This window comes from Zalophus californianus, chromosome X (assembly GCF_009762305.2).
Source record: "Zalophus californianus isolate mZalCal1 chromosome X, mZalCal1.pri.v2, whole genome shotgun sequence".
NCBI lineage: Eukaryota > Metazoa > Chordata > Mammalia > Carnivora > Otariidae > Zalophus > Zalophus californianus.
This window is the reverse complement of record NC_045612.1, coordinates 79847612-79861769: the sequence shown is the minus strand read 5'-3', so window position 1 is coordinate 79861769 and position 14158 is coordinate 79847612. Positions and strand designations below refer to the sequence as shown.

General features: G+C 39.2%; 1 pseudogene; it reads right to left on the bottom strand.

Moving 5' to 3' along the window:
* Positions 1 to 220: 220 nt before the first annotated feature.
* Positions 221 to 1295, bottom strand: LOC113931072 (annotated as a pseudogene).
* Positions 1296 to 14158: the final 12863 nt, after the last annotated feature.

Here is a 14158-nt window from a genome sequence, read left to right as displayed (position 1 = left end):
TCAAAGGTATGGAATTAATGATCAAGCACCAGGAATTTCTGTAACGCACCCAATGCCAAATGACTACTGACATTTTATTTCCTACTATGATGACTCCTTGATTAGAGGCAGGTGGGAGGCATAAAGAATATTGTGAGCTATAAAATAAATTCTACTCCAATGCTCAGATCTCTAAAGGCAAATCTTGTTTTTTAATATAAGAAACTCACTGAATCAAATGAATGCTGATTAGAACAAAGGTAGTGTAAGTAAAACTGGGACAGGAAACTTCTAATTGCATAGGAAATACATGAAAGAATTAATCATTCTAAGAGAAGAATCATTTTCCCACGAGCCCCACTGCTATGGATGATATTTTCGTGAGCCTGGGCCACCTTCTCCAGTGAATACTGAGAACCTATTACAGGTCTCAACCAACCAATTTCCATTCCGGCTTGAAGGGCAGCTGCAAACTGCCTAGATTCCTCCTTAGTTGATGAATAGAGAGCAACTCCAATTATACTAGATTCCTTTGCCATGGTGTCCCGTGGGCTTATTTCAATAGGACCTCTGCTGCCAACAACTATTACTCGTCCTCCATATGACAGAAGATTCAAATCATTACTAAGATTTACATTAGCTAACATTTCAATGATCACATCAATTCCTTTTTCACCAACAGATTTCTTAATTTTATCAATATAATTAAGTTCTCTGTGATTGAACACTTCATGGGCTCCATTTTGCAAAACAATGTTTTGTCCTTCCTCAGTACCAGCTGTGCCCAAAACCTTTAAGCCATAAGCTCTGGCAATTTGGCATGCTGCTAGTCCAACTCCTCCGCTAGCCCCATGAACCAGCACACTTTCTCCAGCTTTCACACGGGCACTGTGGAGCAGAGCTCGATAAGCAGTAAAATAGGGAATACCGATGGCAGCTCCTTGCTCAAAGTCCAGTTTTTCTGGCAGTGTGTAAACACTGTGATCTGCTGCGAGAGCATACTCGGTGTAGCCCCCAGAGATGGTGCTGGTAGTGAAAACTCTGTCACCTTTCCTGAAAGTGGATACATTATCTCCAACGGCTTCTATTACACCAGCCACATCTGAACCAGGAGTATAGGGTAAGAGTGGTTTTCTGCTGTAAGTACCAGAACGAATATATGTTTCCACTGGGTTTATACCACATGCGTGGACTTTGATCAGAACCTGATGGTCTTTTGGAATTGGTACTGCAATATCCGACTGGAGTTTCAGCACTTCTGGTCCACCAAATTAAAAAACTCGAATCGCTCTCATCAACTTCTGTCCAGTCGCCATGGTGATCCGGTTCTAGAGTGGGGAAGCAAAACCTGCGAGGGCTCACTCAGACTCCACAGAAAAGGGGACGGAGCTGGGCCTGTAATTCTTTCTGATGGGGTCTTTGCCTGGTTTTGGGATCAGGGTAATGCTGGCCTCGTAGAATGAGTTTGATAATTTTTTTTCTGTTTCTATTTTTTGGAACATCTTCAGGAGAATAGGTATTATTTCCTCTTTAAATGTTTGATACATTCCCTGGGAAAAAATCTGGCCCTGGACTTCTGTTTTTTGGAAGTTTTTTGATTACTGCTACAATTTCGTTACTGGTTATTGGTCTGTTCAGATTATCTATTTTTTTCCTATTTCAGTCTTGGTAGTTTGTAAGTTTCCAGGAAGGTATCCATTTCTTCCAGGTTGCTTAATTTGTTGGCATATAGTTACTGGTAATAATTTCTAATAATTTTTTCTATTTCCTTGATGTTTGTTGTGATCTCTCCCTTTTTATTCATGATTTTATTAATTTGGGTCCTTTCTATTTTCTTTTGGATAAATTTGGCCAGTGGATTTTCGATCTTATTAATTCTTTCAAAGAAAGAGCTTCTTGGTTCAGTTATCTGTGCTACTGTTTTTCTAGTTTCTATGTCATTGATCTCTGCTCTAATCTTTATTATTTCTCCTCTCCTGATTGGTTTAAGTTTTATTTGCAGTTCTTTCTCCTGCTCCTTGAGGCATAAGGTTAGCTTGTGCATTTAGGGTTTTTCTAATTTTTCTGTGAGAGGCTTGGATGGTTATGTATTTCCCGCTTAGTCCCGCCTTTGTAGTATCCCTTAAGTTTTGGACTGAAGTTTTTTTTTCCATTCTGATTAGTTTCCATGAATTGTTTAAGTTCTTCTTTAATTTCCCGGTTGGCCCATTCATTCTTTGGCAGGGTGTTCTTTAACTTCCAAGTGTTTGAATTCTTTCCAAACTTTTGTCTTGTGATTGAGTTCCAATTTCAAAGCATTGTGGTCTGACATAATGCAGGGAATAATCTCAGTCTTTTGGTATTGGTTGAGACCTGATTTGTGACCCATATGAGTTCTACTTGGGAAAAAGTTCCTTGTGCATTCGAGAAGAATGTGTATTCTATATTCTGTTTTAGGGTGGAATGTTCTGTATATATCTACAAATTCCATTTGGTCCAGTGTGTCATTCAAATCCCTTGTTTTTTTGTTGATCTTCTGCTTAGATGATCTGTTCATTGTTGTGAGTGGAGTTTTGAAGTCCCCTACTATTAAGGTATTATTATCAAGGTGTTTCTTTACTTTGGTTATTAATTGGTTTACATAATTGGCTGCTCCCATATGTGGGGCATAAATATTTATAATTGTTAGATCTTCTTGTTGGATAGGCACTTTAATCTCTTACTACAGTCTTTGTTTTAAAATCTAATTTATCTGAAATGTGGATTGCTACCCCAGCTTTCTTTTGAGGTCCATTAGTGTGGTATATATGGTGTCATTAGTTCTAAAATTAATGTCTCATAGATAGCATATGGATGGTTCTTGCTCTTTTATAAAATCTGATACCCTGTGTCTTTTCACTGACTCATTCAGCCCATGTATATTCAGAGTAACTTGAAAGATATGCATTTAGTGCCATTGTATTGCTTGTGAAGTCCCTGTTTCTGTAGATTGTTTCTGTTTCTTTCTCCTCTTTGTTATTCTCGGGCTCTCTCTTTGTTTACAGTATCCCCCTTAATATTTCCTGCAGGGCTGGCTTGGTGGTCACATATTCTTTCAGTTTCTATCTGTCCTGGAATTTCTTTATCTCTCCTTCCATTCTGAATGACAACCTTGCTGGATAAAGCATTCTTGGCTGCATGTTCTTCTCATTTATTACTCTGAATATATCATGCCCTCCCTTTCTGGCCATCCAAGTTTCTGTCAATAGGTCTGATGTTCCACCCTTTATATGTAAGGAATCTCCTCTCTCAAGCTTCTCTCCTGATAGCTTCTTTTTCTCGAAAATTTGCAACCTTCAGTATTATATGTCGGAGTGTTGATTTATTTTTATTTATTTTGGGCGGGGTCCTCTCTCCCTTTGACATGAATACTTATTTCCTTCCCCTGATTAGAATTGTTCTCAGCTATATTTGCTTAAATATACTTTCAGGGGCTTTCTGTCTCTCCAAGCCCCTGAGGTACCCCAATAACTCTGATTTTTTTTCTTTTTAGGGCATCATTAAATTCTCGAAGTCTTTCTTCATGGGCTCTGATTTGTCTTCTTCTCTTTTCCTCAACTTTTTTCCTTTCCATCTTCCTCTCTTCTAGATCACTTATTCTCTATTCTGCCTCATTTATCCCGGCTGTTAGAGCATCCAATTTCTTTTTTTTTAAGATTTTATTTATTTATTCATGAAAGACAGAGAGAGAGAGAGAGACAGAGAGAGGCAGAGGGAGAAGCAGGCTCCCAAGGAGCAGGGAGCCTGACGCGGGACTTGATCCCAGGACCCTGGGATCATGACCTGAGCCGAAGGCAGACGCTTAACCATCTGAGCCACCCAGGCACCCTAGAGCATCCAATTTCGACTGTATTTCATTCATAACATTTTTCATTTCATTCTGATTAGATCTCATTTCCACCCTTAGAGATTCTGTATTGTCATTTATAGCCTAGCTATTAACTTTATAATTGCTATCCTGAATTCCATCTCTGACATCTTACTTATCTCCATATCAATTAGCTCTGTGGCAGAGAATATTGCCTCTGGTTGTTTATTTTGTTAATTCCTCCTTCTAGTCATTTTTCCCAGAGAAGGATGGGTGAGCGAGAGAGGAGTCCAAAATATCAACCATGATCCAAGCAAAATACCCTAGACAAGTCCAAAGTGGTCAGAAACTGGAACAGAAAAGCAAACAAAACCCAAACAAAGCAAACAGAAAAAAAAGGAGAGGTTAAAGTGACTATAACCTCACAGGATGGACAAAGCTGGGTGCTCCATTTGTTCCTGATTGAATTTGATCTCTGTGTTAGAAGACATTACATACCAAAATTGCAAAAATGCAAAACATATATATATATAATTGAATAGAGTGAAAAAAAGAAAATGAAACATACATGTATAAAACATAGGTGTAAGAAAATAAAAGTTAAAAAGTGATTTAAAAACATAAGTTAGTAAAATAAGAATCTAGTTGAAACAGGAAAAAAGTAAAAAAAAAAAGTAAATTTTAGAATGAAAGATAAAAGAATCACAAGAAAACACCTAGAGCTCAGTATACTATTTTCCCCCTGCACTGGAATTTTGCAGTCTTGTGGTACCAATAAATTTGGTGTCCACCTGTTCTTCCAGGCTGTCTTCTGGGGGAGTGGCTTTCTGTGCTGTTTGTCAGGTGTCTTTGCTTGGGCGGAGTTGTCCCACCACTTTCCAGCATCCTGGGCTAATTGGCAGCTGGTCCTCTGTGTGGCTTTTGTTCTCTGGAGGCTTTCTGTGCTTCTTTAGAGGATCAGAGTAAAAATGGCTGTTCCCATATCGCTGGCATAGAGCTGAAAGATAGTGGTCGCCTCTCTTTAGTATACCCTCTGGGACAAATGGTTTTCACTTTTGTGTGTGCCAAACTCCTCAAACTCTTGTGGTGTATGCCCACTGTAATCCTCCTGGGGAGAGTCCAAGGGACCCGTGAGCATCACTGCCCTTCGTGTGCCTTGGGACTGTGAGTGGTTGTGGTCTCCTGCTCTAGGTACTCAATAGAATACCTGGCTCTACTGCTCCCAGGCCATGGCTGGGTGTTGCCCTATTGCCCTTTTTTGGGGCCACTGCTGCCCTGAGAGCTGTTGCCTGGTGGTGGGCACAGCGATTTTTCTCCCCTCCCAGGGGATGGTAAATGGCCCACATATTCCAGTCCTTTTCAGGGTCCTCAGGCAAAGATTGGTCACCCAACCAGCCCAGCTTGTGGTTTATGGTGACCCAAGCTGTGAGTCCGTTTCTGGGCTCACTGACCATAACCAGTTTCCCCACTCCACTGCTTGCTTGGGCACTGTACCAGTTCAGGCACCTTTGATTGTTCTGTGTCTCCTGGGATCCTGAGACCCCAATGACCCCCTTAGAATTCGGCCCTTTTCATCCCCTAAGCCCCTTTGAGAAAGGAATGTCTCTCACTGGAGCAGATTTCTAAGGTTTCTGATTTTGCACTCTGGTATTAAATCACTTTCCATTAACCAGCTTATGGACACTCCCTCCCCCTCCGTTTATCTTCCAATATCTCCCTGCAGATTCATGACTCCACACCTTCTACCTTGCAAAAAGCAGTCACTTTTTTACTTGTAGAGTTCCAGATATTTCCTTACATCTCAGGCTGAATTCATGGGTGTTCAGAAGTTTGATAGATATCCAGCTAAATTCAAGGGAGCGGATGAAACGAGGTCCCCTACTCTTCTGTCATCTTTCCTCTTAAATCTCCTTTATGCTTTAAAAAAATCCTTGAAGATATATTAAAAGGAAACAGTATTTGTTAATAAGACAATTCTAATAACAGGAGGTACCTCTTGAAGATTATTTTCCAGTACCTCTATTGATAGCCCCTGTTTTTATTTTTTATGTATTGTATTTTTAAAAAATATTACTTGTTTGAGATATAGCTAAATAAAATAAACTTCATCCATTTTTTACTTTTATTTATTTATTTTATTTTATTTTTAAGTTTTTATTCAAATTCCAGTTAGTTAACATTCAATATAATACCAGTTTCAGACGTACAATTTACTGACTCAACACTTACATGCAACACCAGTGCTCATCATAAGAACTGCACTCCTTAATCATCACTTATTTTACCCATTCTTCTACCCACCTCCCCTCTGGTAAACATTAATCTGTTGTCTATAGTTAAGAGTCTGTTTCCTGGTTGTCTCTGTCTCCCTTTTTTCCTCTTTGCTCATTGTTTTCTTTCTTAAATTCCACATATGAGTGAAATCATATGGTATTTGTCTTTTTCTGACGGACATATTTCGCTTAGTATAATACTCTCTAGCTCCATCTATGTAGTTGCAAATGGCAAGATTTCGTTTGTTTTATGGCTGAATAATATTCCATTGTATATTTATCATGTCTCCTTTCTCCATTCACTGGTTGATGGATACTTAGACTGCTCCCATAATTTGGACATTGTAGATAATGCTGCTATAAACATCGAGGTGCATGTATCCCTTCAAATTAGTATTTTTGTATTATTTGGGTAAATACTTAGTAGTTTTACTAGATCTTAAGTTAGTTCTATTTTTCACTTTTTGGGAAATTCCATACAGTTTTCCCAAGTGGTTACACAAGTTGTCATCACAATTCTGGACTTTACGTTTTATTACAAATTTGTACTCATCAAAATGGTATAGTACTGACATGAAAATAGACACATAGACCAATGTAATAGAATATAAAACCCAGAAATGAACTGTACGCTTAGTTGATCTTTGAGAAACAGGAATGGATATCCAATGATTACAAGGAAGCCTCTTCAAAAATGGTGTTGAGAAAATTGGACAGCAACATGAAGAAGTATGAATCTTGGCCACTTTCTTAAATTATACACAAAAATAAATACAAAATGGAACAAAGATCTAAATGTGAGACAGAAATGTGAGAGAAAAACACAGGCATTAACCTCTTTGATATCAGCTATAGCAAAATCTTACTCCATATGTCTCCTGAAGCAAGGGAAACTAAAGCAAAAATAAACAGTCAGAATGTTATCAAAATAAAAAAAAGAAAACCCTTCTGCAAAGGGGAAGAAACAATCAACAAATCTAAAAGGAAACCCACATAATGGGAGAAGATATTTGCATGAGACATATCCGGTTAAGGGTCAGTATCCAAAATATATAAAGAACTTATAAAACTCAACACACTTCAAGAATGAATAATCCAATCAAAAAATAAGCAGGCAAGATAAGAAGACATCCAGATAGCCAACAGGCACATGACTAATCATCAGGAAAATACAAATCAAAACTACAATATGTTATCGCCTCACAGCTGTCAGAATGGTTAAAAAGAACAACACAAAAAACAACAGGTGTTATGGATGTAGAGAAAAAGGAACACTCTTGCACAGTTGGTCAGAATGCAAACTGGTACTTCATATTTAGTTTTTGAGGAAACTCCATATTGTTTTCCATAGTGACAGAACCAAATTCCAGTCCCTCCAACACTGCATGAGGGTTCCTTTTCTTCACATCCTTGCTAACACTTATTATTTCTTGTCTCTTTGATACTACCCATTCTTTCTAGTGTATCTCTATGCATTCCTTGGAAATTTGTCTATTCATGCCTACTGCACAGTTTAAATTTTTTTTAAGTTTCTATTTTAATTCGGGGAGAGGAAAAGATGGCAGAGGAGTAGGGAACACTATATCAACCAGTCCCCAGAATTGAGCTGGATATCTACCAGACCACTCTGAACACCCAAAAATCAGCCTGAGATGTAAGAAGATAGCTCTGGACCTCTACAAACAGAATATCGCAGGCAGTTGGCTTTGAGGTATGAAACAGGGAGCTGTGATTCCGTGGGCACATATGCAAAGATAAATGGAAGGGGGAGGGAACCAAAGGGATCCTGCACCACCGGTGAGTGAAAGCCTCCCATGCTGGGGACAGGGCACAGACTCACAGACCAGTAGCGGCAGGGAAAGGACTTTAGGGCAGCCCCCTGGACTGAAACATGGAGCTGTGGGACTGCACGTATGAGTTAGGGGTGACTCGCAGTTTTAGAAGTACAAAGGGCAGAGACATGCCCCCACGCCACAACCTGGAGGTGAGGACTAGGAGCCCTGCTGAGGGACACACAACCCAAGACACTGTAGTTTATAGCAGCACAGACAGAAAATAGATAGTGTGGGCTGGAGAGCTCACTGAAGAACAGACTGTGATCTCTCTGTTCTGAGGCAGAGGGTAGGAAACGACCTCTTCTGCTCTAACACATGAAAGAGATGCAGAAAGTTGCCAGGGAAAGCCACCAGAGAACAAAAGCCCCCAAAACTTGTTTTCACTAAGCACATTCCCCACCACAGGGGGCAGGGCAACCCTGCACAAACAGGGTTGCCTGAGCAACAGCACGGCAGGACCCTCCCCCAGAAGAAAGGCTGGGAGAAAAAGAGGCAGGCAACCGTAAGGTCACTATAAAACAGGTGCATCTTGCTTGGGTTGTGGTCAATAATTTGGACTCTGTACATTCCCTCAACCACCCCTCAATAGCATGACTAGGAGGAAGAAACCCCAAAATAGGAAAGACTCAGAGACTATGATTTCTGCAACAGATTTACAAATGGATACAGATAACCAAGATGTCGGAAATGGAATTCAGGGTAACAGTTGTGAAGACAATAGCTAGAATGGAGAAATAGATTAATGGCAACATAGAGTCTCTAAGGGCAGAAATGAAAGCTGAACTGGCAGAAATTAAAAATGCTATCAATGAGATTCAGTCTAATCTAGATAATCTAAAAGCTAGGGTATGTGAGGAAGAAGAATGAATTAGTGATTTAGAAGACCAATTGATGGAAAGAGGGAAAAAGGACGCCAGGGAGAAACAATTCAAAATCCATGAAAACAGAATCAAAGAAATAAGTGACACCATGAAGCGTTCCAATGTCAGAATTATTGGGATCCCTAAGGGGGTGGAGAGAGAGAGAGGACTAGAAGATATATTTGAACAAATCATAGCTGAAAAATTCCCTAATCTGGGGAATGAAACAAACATTCGTGTCCTAGAGGCAGAGAGGACCCCTCCCAAGAACAAGGAAAACAGGCCGATGACCCGGTATATAATAGTAAAACTCGCAAATCTTAGAACCAAGGAAACCATCTTAAGGGCACTTGGGAAGACATTCCTTATGTACAGAGGGAGTAACATCAGAATAATGTCAGACCTATCCACAGAGACCTGGCAAGCCAGAAAGGGCTGACAGGACATATTCAGCGTATTAAATGCGAAGAACATGCAGTCAAGAATACTTTATCTGGCAAGGCTGTCATTTAAAATGGATGGGGAGATGCAGAGTTTCCAAGATGAGCATAAACTGAAAGATTATGTGACCACTAAGCATGGTGTGCAAGAAATATTAAAGGGGGTCCTATAAAAGGAGAAAGACCCCAAGAGTGATATAGAACAGAAATGCACAGGGACAATCTATAGAAACAAGGATTTAAAATGCAACATAATGTCAATAAATCCATATCTTTCAATAATCACTCCCAACGTGAACAGCCTAAATGCTCCCATTAAACAGCACAGGGCTGCAGATTGAATAAACAGACATGACCCATCCATATGCTGTCTACAAGAGACTCATTTTGAAGCTAAAAATACATCCAGACTGAAAGTGAAGGGATGGAGATCCATCTTCCATGCCAACGGACCTCAGAAGAAAGCTGGGGCAGCAATTCTTACATCAGACAAATTAGATTTTAAGCTAAAGATTGTAGTTAGAGACACAGAAGGACAATTTATCATTCTTAAAGGGTCTACGTCCTTTAAAATCTATGCCCCAAACATGGGAGCAGCCATCTACATAAGCCAATGGTTCACCAAAATAGAGTCATATTGATAACAATACGTTAATTGTAGGAGACCTCAATACTCCACTCTCAGCAACAGACAGATCATCTAAGCAGAAAATCAACAAAGAAACAAGAGCTTTGAATGACACACTGGACCAGATGGACCTCATAGATATATACAGAACATTACACCCTAAAACAAGAGAATACTTATTCTTCTCGAGCACATGGAACTTTCTCCAGAATAGAACACATACTGGGTCTCAAATCAGGTCTCAGCTGATACCAAAAGATTGAGATTATTACCTACCTCCTCTCAGACTATAATGCTTTAAAACTGGAACTAAGTCACAAGAAAAATTGTAAAAAATTCAAACACTTGGAAGCTAAAGACCATCCTGCTAAAGATGTTTGGGTAAACCAGGAAAGCAAAGAAGAACTTAAACAATTCATGGAAATCAATGAGAATGAAAACACATCACTCCAAAACCTATAGGATAATGCAAAGGCAATCCTAAGGGGGAAATACATAGCCATGCTAGCCTCACTCAAAAAAAATAAAATAGAGAAATCCTGAATTCACTAATTTTACACCTTAAGGAACTAGAGAAAGAGCAACAAAAGATGCCTAAGCCAAGTGTTAGAATAGAAATAATTAAGACTAGAGCAGAGATCAATGAATTATAAGTGAGAAAAACAATAGAACAGATCAACGAAACTAGAAGATGGTTCCTTGAGAGACTTAATAAGATCAATAAACCACTGGCCAGACTTATCCAAAAGAAAAGAGAAAGGACCCAAATTAACAAAATTATGAATGAAAGGGGAGAGATCACGATGAACACCAAGGAAATAGAAACCATTATTAGAAATTATTATCAACAATTATATGGCAATAAATTAAGCAACCTGGAAGAAAAGGATGCCTTCCTGGAAACCTATAAAGTGCCAAGACTAAAACAGGAAGAAATTGACAATCTGAATAGGCCAATAACTAGAAATGAGATTGAAGCAATGATCCAAAACCTCCCAAAGAACAAGAGTCCAGGGCCTGATGGATTCCCTGGGGAATTGTACCAACTATTCAAAGAAGAAAAAATAGCTATTGTCCTGAAGCTGTCTCAAAAAATAGAAACAGAAAGAATGCTTCCAGAATCATTCTGTGAGACTAGCACTACCTTAATTCCCAAACCAGGCAAAGACCGCATCAAAAGGAGAATTTCAGAAGATATTCCTGATGAATATGGATTCCAAAATTCTCAACAAAATCCTAGCTAATAGGATTCAACAATACATTAAAAGGATCATCCACTAAGACCAAGTGGGATTTATCCCTGGGATGCACGAGTGGTTCAACATTCACAAATCAATAAATGTGATAGAACACATTAATAAGAGGAGAGAGAAGAACCATATTGTCCTCTCAATGATGCAGAAAAACATTTGAGAAAATACAGCATCCTTTCCTGATTAAATCTATACCTTCAATGCCATCCCGATCAAAATGCCAATGACATTTTTCAAAGTGCTGGAACAAACAATCCTCAAATTTGTATGGAATCAGAAAAGACCCCGAATCGCCAAGGAAATGTTGAAAAAGAAAAACAAAGCTGGGGGCATCACGTTACCCGATTTCAAGCTCTATTACAAAGCTGTGATCACCAAGACAGCATGGTAGTGGCACAAAACCAGACATATATACCAATGGAACAGAATAGAGAACCCAGATAAGGACCCTCAACTCTATGGTCAAATAATCTTCGACAAAGCAGGAAAAAAATGCAATGAAAAAAAAGACAGTCTCTTCAATAAATGGTGCTGGGAAAATTGGACAGCCACATGCACAAGGATGAAACTCGACCATTCTCTAACACCATGCACAAAGATAAACTCAAAGTGGATGAAAAACCTCAATGTGAGACAGGAATCCATCAAAATCCTAGAGGAGAACATGGGCAGTAACCTCTTTGACATCAGCCACAGCAACTTCTTTCAAGTTGCATCTCCAAAAGCTAGTGAAACAAAAGCAAAAATGAACTTTTGGGACTTCATCAAGATCAAAAGCCTCTGTACAGCAAAGGAACAGTCAACAAAACAAATAGGCAACCAATAGAATGGGAGAAATATTTGCAAATGACACTACAGATAAAGGGCTGGTATCTATAAAGAACTTCTCAAACTCATCACCCAAAAAACAAATAAGCCAGTCAAAAAATGGGTAGAAGATATGAAAAGACACTTCTCTGAAGAAGACATACAAATGCCTAACAGACACATAAAAAGATGTTCATCATCATTAGCCATCAGGGAAATTCAAATCAAAACCACGTTTAGATAGCACCTTACACCATTTAAAATGGCAAAAATGGACAGGTAAAGAAACAACAAATGTTGGAGTGGTTGTGGAGAAAGGGGAATCCTCTTACACTGTTGGTGGGAATGCAAGTTGTTACAGCCACTTTAGAAAACAGTGTGCAGGTGCCTCAAAAATTTAAAAGTAGAGCTACCCTATGACCCAGCAATTGCACTCCTCGGTATTTACCCCAAAGACACAGATGTAGTGAAAAGAAGGGCCATATGCACCCCAATGTTCAGAGCAGCAATGTCCGCAATAGCCAAACTGTGGAAAGAGCCGAGATGCCCTTCAACCGATGAATGGATAAGGAAGATGTGGTCCATATATACAATGGAATATTGCTCAGCCATCAGAAAGGATGAATACCCAACTTTTACATCAACATGGATGGGACTGGAAGAGATTATACTAACGGAAATAAGTCAAGCAGAGAAAGTCAATTATCATATGGTTTCACTTATTTGTGGAACATAAGGAATAGCTTTTTTAGGTTTTCCCCCATAAATAACATGTCGTCTATGAAAAGAGAGAATTTGACTTCTTTCCCAATTTGAATAACTTAAAATTTTTTTTTATTTGACAGAGAGATACAGCGAGAGAGGAAACACAAACAGGGGGAGTGGGAGATGAAAAGCAGGCTTCCCACGGATCAGGGAGCCCGATGTGGGGTTCGATCGCAGGACCCTGGGATCACGAACTGAGCTGAAAGCAGACGTTCAGTCATTAAGACTGAGCCACCCGGGTGAATATATTTTAATTCTGTTTGTTGTCTGATTGCTGTTGCTAGGACTTCTCCTACTATGTTGAACAATAGTGGCGAGAGTGGGCATCCTTGACGTGTTCCTGATCTTAAGGGAAAGGCTCTCAACTTTTCCCCATTGAGGATGATATTCACTTTGGGTTTTTCATAGGTGGATTTTATGAATTTGAGAAATATTCCCTCTATCTCTATACTCTGAAGAGTTTTAATCAGGAAAGGATGCTGTATTGTGTCAAATGCTTTTTTGCCTCAATTAAGAGGACCATATGGTTCTTCTCTCTCCTCTTATTAATATGTTCTATCACATTGATTGGTTTGCCAATGTTGAACCACCCTTGCATCCCAAGGATAAATCCCACTTGGTCGTGGTGGGTGATCCTTCGAATGTATGGTTGGATCCTATTACCTAGGATTGTGTTGAGGATTTTGGAATCCATGTTCATCAGGGATTTCATTCTGAAATTCTCTTTGATGCGGTCTTTTCCTCATTTGGAGATTAAGGTAATGCTGTCCTCATAGAATGGAGTTTGGAAGTTTTCCTTCTGTTTCTATTTTTTGAAACAGCTTCAGGAGAATAGGTATTATTTCTTCTTTGAATGTTCAGTAGAATTCCCCAGGGAACCCATCAGGCCCTGGACTCTTGTTTTTTGGGAGGTTTTTGATCAGTGCTTCAATCTCGTTGCTGGTTATTGGCCTATTCATGTTGTCAGTTTCTTCCTGTTTCAATCTTGGCAGCTTATAGGTTTCCAGGAAGACATCCATTTCATCCAGATTGCTTAGTTTATTGGCATATATTTGATGATAATAATTTTTAATAATTGCTTCTATTTCCTTGGTCTTAGTCGTGATCTCTCCCGTTTCATTCATTATTTTATTAATTTGGGTCCTTTCTCTTTTCTTTTGGATAAATCTCGCCAGTGGTTTTTGGATCTTATTAATTCTTTCAAAGAACCAGCTTCTAGTTTAATTGATCTGATCTACTGTGTTTCTGGTTTCTAATTCATTGGTCTCTGCTCTAATCTGAATTATTTCTCTTCTAATGCATGGCTTAGGCATCGTTTGCTGCTTTTTCTCTAGTTCTTTAAGGTGTAGAGTTAGTTGGTGAATTCGAGATTTTTCTATTTTTTTTTTGAGTGAGGCTTGGATGGCTATGCCTTTCCCCCTTAGGACCACCATTGCAGTATCCCTTAGGTTTTGGACTGATGTGCTTTCATTCTCATTGGTTTCCATGAATT